Source organism: Arachis stenosperma, chromosome 1 (assembly GCF_014773155.1).
Source record: "Arachis stenosperma cultivar V10309 chromosome 1, arast.V10309.gnm1.PFL2, whole genome shotgun sequence".
NCBI lineage: Eukaryota > Viridiplantae > Streptophyta > Magnoliopsida > Fabales > Fabaceae > Arachis > Arachis stenosperma.
The window spans coordinates 130,581,687-130,590,440 of record NC_080377.1 but is presented as its reverse complement, the minus strand read 5'-3'; positions in this window follow the sequence as shown (position 1 = coordinate 130,590,440).

Below are 8,754 nucleotides of genomic sequence, written 5' to 3'. Positions count from 1 at the left end.
ATAAATAAACACTTAAATTGATTCTTAAAGAATTGCAAATCGGATGCTTTGGTTTTTAACAAATTTTTATTTTTTTTTAAATCTTCGTGAATTACTTTCATCGAACATATTCGCCCTTTCGTCGTTTATTTGAAAAAAATCTAATTTTAGAGCATCATTTTTGGAAACTTAATTACTTTATAATAAAATTTATTAAAAATTTATTTATCCAATAAGTATATTAAAATTTTAATTGAGAACAACAGAAAAATAATCTGTTCGTTGAGAATAATTTTTAAAAGTTTCTAGAGAACAACAATTTGTTAAAAACTAATTTATCCGATCTAAAATTTTTGGTGTTTACTTTATGTATATAAATTATGTCAGGTTATTGAGTATTTTTATTTTTGTGCATAAATCGGTAGATTATTGATTTTATGTACAATTTTGTAAATTCATTACCCTTCTCACTATTTGTGTTAAAGAATAATATTAAATGTATAAGAAAATAGAGGTAAATTACCGTAATTTATGTATTTTTTGTTGGAAAAATTAAGATTCAATAAGAGCTTGTCTAACAGCGAAAGCACCAAAAATAATTTTCTCACAACTTATGCAATTAAATAGGTAATACTAAAGATACTACAAGCAGAAATATAATGATAAAAATTAAATAATCAAATACCAGAATTTTATCGTGGGAAAACCCCCTAATCGTAGCATATTGTAACTTCTCTTTTTCCCTCTTTTTCTTTTTCTCCTTCGTCGATGAAAACTCTCCTTTCTCTCTCCCTCACGGTTTCTTTTGTTTCTGTTTCAAAAAAATGAGACACCTGACACTCTCTGTCTCTCTCTCCGTGTGCCTAAAAGCCACTTTTTTTTTTTAATTTGTGGCCCCACTTAGTTGGGGACCCACCAATAAATCTCCTCTCACTAACTCAAGTGGGGATAAGTTGCTCTACCAAACTCGCATTCTCTTTGCAGAAATCAAACTTCATTGTAGGTAAATTCTTAGTCATCATATCTGAACCATTATCATCAGGATGGATCTTCTCAAGTGCATATGACTTCATCTCAAGCGCTTGACGTATCCAATGATACCTCACCTCTATGTGCTTCGATTTGGAATAAAACGTTGGATTCTTGCTGAGATGGATAGCACTCTAACTGTCACAAAATAACACAAATTTCTCTTGATTAATGCCTAACTCTTGTAGAAATTTCTTCATCGACAAGAGTTCCTTAGAAGCTTCAACAACAGCAATGTATTCTGCCTCTGTAGTAGACAAAACAACACATTTCTGAAGTCGAGATTTCCATGATACAGCTCCCCTTGCAAAAGTCATCATATAGCCAAAAGTATACTTTCTTGAATCAAGATTCCCAACCATATCCGCATCTGTGTAACCATCCAACACAATTTGGACACTCCCAAAGTATAAACAAACTCTGGAAGTACCATTAAGGTATATGAGAATCCACTTCACTACTTGCCAGTGTTCTTTGCCAGGATTAGAGAGAAACCGACTAATAACTCCAACGTTACGACGCCCGGTGTAAACCATAACATACATCAATCTGCCAACTGTAGATGCATATGAAATCTTCTTCATTTCTGCTTTCTCTTTCTCACTTATAGGACATTGCCACGAACTCAGCTTGAAATGACTAGCAAGCGGAGTACTAACAGGTTTGGAATTACTCATGCTAAACCTCTCTAAAACCTTCTCAATATACTTCTGTTGTAACAACCACAGTTTTCCATTTTTCCTATCATGAGTGATATTCATGCTAAGAATTTTCTTTGTAGGATCCAAATCCTTTATAGCAAAGGATCTGTTCAAGTCTTTTTTTAAGACTTTCAATCTTCTTAGTGTCATAACTAACAATCAACATGTCATCAACATAAAGCAAGAGAATTATAAAATCACCATCAGAAAACTTCTTAACAAACACACAATGATCAGAAGAAGTTTTACTATACTCATGACCTTCCATGAAAGAATCAAACTTCGTGTACCATTGTCTTGGTGCTTGCTTCAGTCCATATAAGCTCTTCTTCAACTTGTATACAAGGTGCTCATTTCTTTTAACCTCGAAACCCTATGGTTGCTCCATATAAATTTCTTTATCTATGTCACCATGAAGGAATGCAGTCTTTACATCAAACTGCTCAACCTCTAAATTCAAGCTAGCCGCCAATCCAAGCACAACTCGAATAGAGGACATCTTCACAACTGGAGAAAAAATCTCCTCAAAATCAATACTTTTCTTTCTCTCAAAGTCTTTCACAACCAATTGAGCTTTGTACCTTGGCTGTGAGACATTTTCATCCGCTTTCAATTTAAACACCCATTTATTCTTGAATGCTCTTTTACCCTTCAGTAGCATCACCAATTCAAACGTATGATTCTCATGCAAGGATTTAATTTCTTCTTACATGACCTTCAACTAATCTTCCTTATGCTCATCAGACATAGCTTCCTGGTAGCTTTCTACCTCTCCAGTCTTAGTGTTCATCACATACTCATGAGGAGAGTATTTCTAAGAATGATGACACTTTCTAGTAGATCTTCTCAATTCAGGCTCAACTGGTAGTTCAAGTGGAACTTCAACATCTGGTGAAACATTTGCATCTGGTACCTCAGGTTGAGGTGTAGGTTCATCATGTAAATCATCACCATCATTATCAACTTATACATCTCTTGCATCAACAGGAGGTCTAGTGGAAGGACCAGGTTCTCATCATCAGCAGAAGTCTAACAGTTATTGTTGGCTTATCTGTCTTCTCAAGGTCTTCAATAGTTTGGTCTTCAAGAAAAATCACATCTCGGTTTCTAATTATTTTCTTGCTCACCGGATCCCATAATCTATAACCAAAGTCTTCGTGATCATAACTCATGAAGATATACTGCTTTGACTTTCTATTAGGTTTGGACCTTTCATCTCTTGGAATATGAACAAAAGCCCTGTAGCCGAACACTCGCAAGTGACTATAGGAGACATCTTTTTCTCTCCAAACTTTCTCTGGAACATCACCATTTAGTGGAACTGAATGAGAAAGGTTGATCAGATCTACTGCAGTTCTCATTGCTTCACCCCAAAAGGATTTAGAAAACTTTGCATGAGAGAGTATACACCTGACTCTATTATTGATAATGCGATTCATTCTCTCTGCAAATCCATTATGTTGAGGAGTCTTAGGAACCGTCTTCTCAAACTTGATCCGATGTCCTTTACAATACTCTTCAAATGGACCCCTAAATTCACCACCATTATCTGCTCGAATACATTTCGGTTTTCTTCCTGTTTCTCTTTCAACACTTGCATGAAAGTGTTTGAAGATATCGAGCACTTGGTCTTTAGATTTCAAAACAAAAGCCTACACTTTTCAAGAATAATCATCAATAAAAGTAACAAAATATGATGCACCACCTAGTGTCTTAGCATCCATAGTACAAACATCAGTGTGAACTAAATCTAGAACATGTGATCTCCTATGAGGTCTAGAACTATGAAATGATACTCTAGCATATTTTCCAACAAAGCAATGAGTACAAGTATTTAAAGTTATACCTTTCACTAGAAGTGAATGCTTCTTGGCTAAAATGCTTAGTCCTTTCTTGCTCAAGTGACCAAGACGTATATGCCACAAATCAGAAGAGGAATCATTAGCTACATTCACCTCTTCTTTGCATAACTTTACTTGTAATTGGTAGAGAGTAGTGAGACTATTGTCTTCTTTAGCAACAATGAGAGCCTCTTTGGAAATCTTGTATTTTTCACTACCAAAGGAAGTGCAATACCCCTCTTGATCCAATGCCTTTACTGAAATAAGATTGAACCGCATATCTGTCGCATGTCTAACATTCTTCAACTGCAACTTACATTCCATGTTGGTTTTAAGCTACATATCACCCATACCAATGATATCACACACTCCTTTATATATCTCCCAATTTGATCTTGCCAAAATTTTCAACAGTATAGGAAGTGAAAAATTCACTCCTGGGAGTGACATGACATGAGGCACCAGAGTCCATAATCCAAGTAGAATCATCACAGACAAGATTCACATAATTTTCATCATATGTGACAAGGACATCTCCATAAACAATAGCATTAGTTTCTTTATCACTATCTTTACCTTTGTCTTTGTTTCTTTTCCTTGATTGTTCTCTTTTCAAGATCCTACAATACCTCTTGATATGCTCCGGCTTGCCACAACGGTGACAAATAAACTCCTTTCTTGGTTTGTACTTTTTTCTTAACTTGCTTCGACTCTCTAACTTGTCAGAACTGTGAGGTTTTCTACTTTGACTTCTCCCCCGTGACTCTGAAACAAGTGCTTCTGATTGGGAGGAGGCATTACTCAAACCTTGCTCTCTTTTTCTGACTTCTTCATTCAACATGCTCTCTTTAACTATTGCTAACATCAACTTTCCTTTTGGAGCTGAGTTAGTCAGTGTCACAACCAGAACTTCTCAACCATCAAAAAAAGAGCTCAACAAAAACAAGGATTGTAACTCATCATTCAAAGTGATTCCATTATTTGTCAGTTAGTTCACTGTCTCCTGAAAAATGCTCAAGTGCTCCGGCATTGATTGACCTTCAATATACTTCATATTGACAAGTTTTCTAATCAAGAATGCTTTGTTTTGCACATTCTTTCTCTCATATAACTCATTCAATTTCTTCCACATCTTCTCAGCATTTGTTTCGGTGTCAACATATGGATACACACTAAGATCAAGCCATTGCCTAATCAAAGCAACTGCCTTCCGATTCAACTTCTTCCATTCGGCATCAGATTTGGTATCTTTGGATTTATTCCCCTCCACAGGATCATATAAGTCTTTGCTATACAACATATCTTCCATGAGGATCTTTCAAATCGAGTAATTTTGGGAATTCAATTTGATCATATTTGGTCCATGAGTATTTTTTTTCCATTTAATCAGTACAGAGATAAACAACCAAAGCTCTGATACCACTTTGTTGGAAAAATTAAGATTCAATAAGAACCTGTCTAACAGCGAAAGCACCAAAAATAATTTTTCCACAACCTGTGCAATTAAATAGACAATACCAAATATACTTAAAGCAACAAATATAATAGAAGAAAAATAATCAAACACCAAAATTTCATCGTGGAAAAACCCCTAAAAGAGGGACAAAAAATCCACGGGACCTAATCCAGTAAAATTTACCATTATCAAAATAATGGGTACACAATCAGTCTTTCTAGTGACACTAGGCATATCAACAATCAACAAAATACATAATCAAAACTAATAGAATTAATATAAATCCTCTACAAAAGCAGGTATCTCAAATCAGACAAAAGAGAAGGCAATACAACTAGCAAGTTATATCCTAATGTTCATCTCTACACTAGGAATAACATACTAAAATTTCATAAGAAACGGAGCAAGTTTACTGGTTCAATCGGAGCATATTTTAACTACCCTTTTCCCTTATTTTTCTTCTTCTCCTTCAACGATGAAAACTTTCCTCTCTCTCCCTCACAGTTTCTTTTGTTTCTGTTTCAAAAAAAATGAGAGACTTGACACACTCTCTCTCCATGGCCTAAAAGTCACTTTCTTTTTTTTTTTTAATTTGTGGACTCTACTTAATTGGAGACCCACTAACATTTTAAAGCACCCTACTCTGTCATGATTTGTGTCAAAAGAGAAAATAATTATTTCTGACCATAAAAGATTTGACTGCTGACAAAATTAATCATGAAAAAATTAAATTGACGTTGTACTCATGAAAGATTAATATCGTTTGACAAAAATATCCAATCGTTGAATTTAAAATTTACTCTATTAAAAATTTTATAAAATTCTCAAAATACACTTTTAATCACCTTTTCTATTTTCACTACTCTTCAACCACTTTTTAAAACAAGAACCAAAATCAACCCCCTCGCTCTCATCTTCATAGACCTCCTTCACTCATTTGAACTAACTCAAGCATACACTCACAAAGCAACTCACCACTTTGCCAAACTCTCAATGATTAAGACCAACTCTCAATGTACATATTCACATCTCCATCCCCATCAATTCAAAATACTAAATTCAGAACGGAAAAAACACACAGCATTCAGACGTTGGTAGCGAGAAAAAATAGATCTAGCAGGGCGTTGGAGATGACTGGATGTGGCTGAGCCAGGAACAATGGAACCGCTACAGATACATCCACATTGTATGCCTTTTCCTGAACCACAGCCTCACTTATCGCGTGTGGTTGTGGTGGAGTCATATATGCGGTCGCCAGTTGTTCACGTTCATCACAATCCACCACCGGGGCTAGAGATTGGAGGCCAAGGTGCTAGTGCTAGTGTTCCGCCGGATATGATGCAGTACCCTCCTCCCGTAGGCCCGACAACGGCAGAGGTAAGGAGAATGCAGGCGGCGAGAAGGGACAGAGTGAGAATTCTAAAGAAACAAACGACGCCAGCAAGGGTCCATACATTCGGGTTCAAACGTCGTCAAATTACTATGTGAAGTCAAAACCAGCAAGTTACTGTCAATTTGGGACTCACCATCAGAGAATTTTTTTGGTGGCGTTTGCTTTGATATCTCGGATGTGCCAGTTCATGAGGTTGCCGCTATGATTGAGTAAGTGAGGCTGAGCCATCGAGAGTAGCAGTTGAGAGATTAAGCGGTTAAAAGTGGTGACTGAGAAAGAACGAACGAGAAAAGTGAAGTGAGGGGCTAAGGATTGTTATTAGGGTTGTTTGATGGAAAAATTTAGGTTAAAATATTGGGATGGAGAAGGTGATGAAAATATTTTAGAAATTTTATAAAGTTTTTAATGGAATTAATTTTAAAATTAACGATTGGATATTTTTGTCAAACGATATTAATCTTTCATAGATATAACATCAATTTAATTTTTTTATGATTAGTTTTGTCACCAATCAAATTTTTTATGATAAAAAAATGACTATTTACTCGTGTTAAAATGATAATATAATTTTGTTATAAATTGTGATAATAACATTTTTTGTCTTGTGACAATTTATATAAATTATAAAAGAGGATATATAAATAATAAATTTCAGTTTAGAATATTCTGATAATATAGATTTCTTTAAAAAAAATTGTTTTTAAAAAAACCAAATAACTAACTATTTGTGGACACAAAAAAGATAAACCTTTTAATAAGATTAAAATATTATAAAGTTTATTTTGCAACTATCACAAAAAATTGTAATGCCAAAATAATGATTTTTTTTTAATTTATACAAAAGTGGTATGAAGATTACTTTTATGGCTTTCCATTTAGTGGAGAAAGAAAAACTAGAGCCTGAAAAGTTTATATCGTTCAAAAAAAATAACCTCTTAAAAATATGAACTATAAATAAGTCTTTGAATTATTTAAAAATATAATAAAAATAATAAATAAATATTATATTTTAATAAATAAAAAAATATTTTTATAAATAAAAAAATATTTTTATTTAACAAATAATATATATGTATATATATATTTGATCCAAATTTTTGTTATGATATTTAACTATTTAAAAAGTGCACACAAAATAAAATTTATATTTTATTTTTTTATTTTATTTCATTTGATTCAGTTTGTGATATTTCACTTATATAGAAACGAAATATTTAAGTAAAATATTTGCTTTTTTTGATACATAAAGTTGCAAAATTTAACTATATATATATTTGTCAATGAAATATCAAAATTGTACATAAAATAATAAAATTTAAAATTTTACACAAATTAAAAAAAAATTAGATAAATAAAAAACGAGAAAAATTAAGAATTTTAACATTATTTTTCATAATCTTTTAATAAGCTTTCAATCCCATACAATTAATGATAACATATATGCATTTAAAAAGCTCATTTAAAAAAAAAAAAAAAAACATTGTGAACTAAGTTCAGCTAAGGATTGAAAAAAATAGCTTTATTTTTTGTGAGATGAAAAATGGCATGTCAGTTGACATATGTCATTTTATATGATGCAAGATTTTCAACTGGTTAGATTGGACATTTTTATCTATTCCAAACTAAAAAAAGGAAGAACTCGTTGCAGGCGTTTCGTGGACTTTTCATGATTAGTGTGCATAATCGCATATGATTTTTATTTAATGAATTTTGATCACATATATTATTTAATATAAATTTTAATAGTTGTTGTTTCGGTTGTTACTTAAAATAGAGTAGTTTTTGGACCTGAACGTGAAGTTCAGATATTTTTTGGACAGCATTCGACTTCTGTTGGTGTCGAGGTGCTATCGTTCGAGTTCTTCGTGAGGAGATGGGAGGTGGTACCTGTAAGAGATTCCGATACTTAAGTTAAAAAGAGTTTTAAGCAGGTTTTTAGTAGATTGAGTTTTGAATATACCTAAGTGTGTCAATATATTTATAGTAAAAAAATAACCACCTTTTAGAGTAATTTCACTTTTAAAACTGGATATCTATTTTCTTTTTGTAGGGAAGTTGTTGATATCTCCCTTCTAGATAAGTGGGAGATATCTTAGGAGTTAGCTTACTTATTCAAATAAGTAGAGTTGATATCTCCCTTCTAGGTAGCCTTCTTTTTCATTTCCTAAAGTCACAAAAAAAATCTGGAAAACGGTAAAAGAAACTATACAAAATCCTAATAACAAACTTCATTACACTAATTTAATTAATAATTTCATAAACTATTTACCAAAAAATCCTAAACGCACATAAAAATCATAATAAAATAACAAATGCCAAACTTATCTTTGATTGTAGCTACAGGATGTTGGAGCA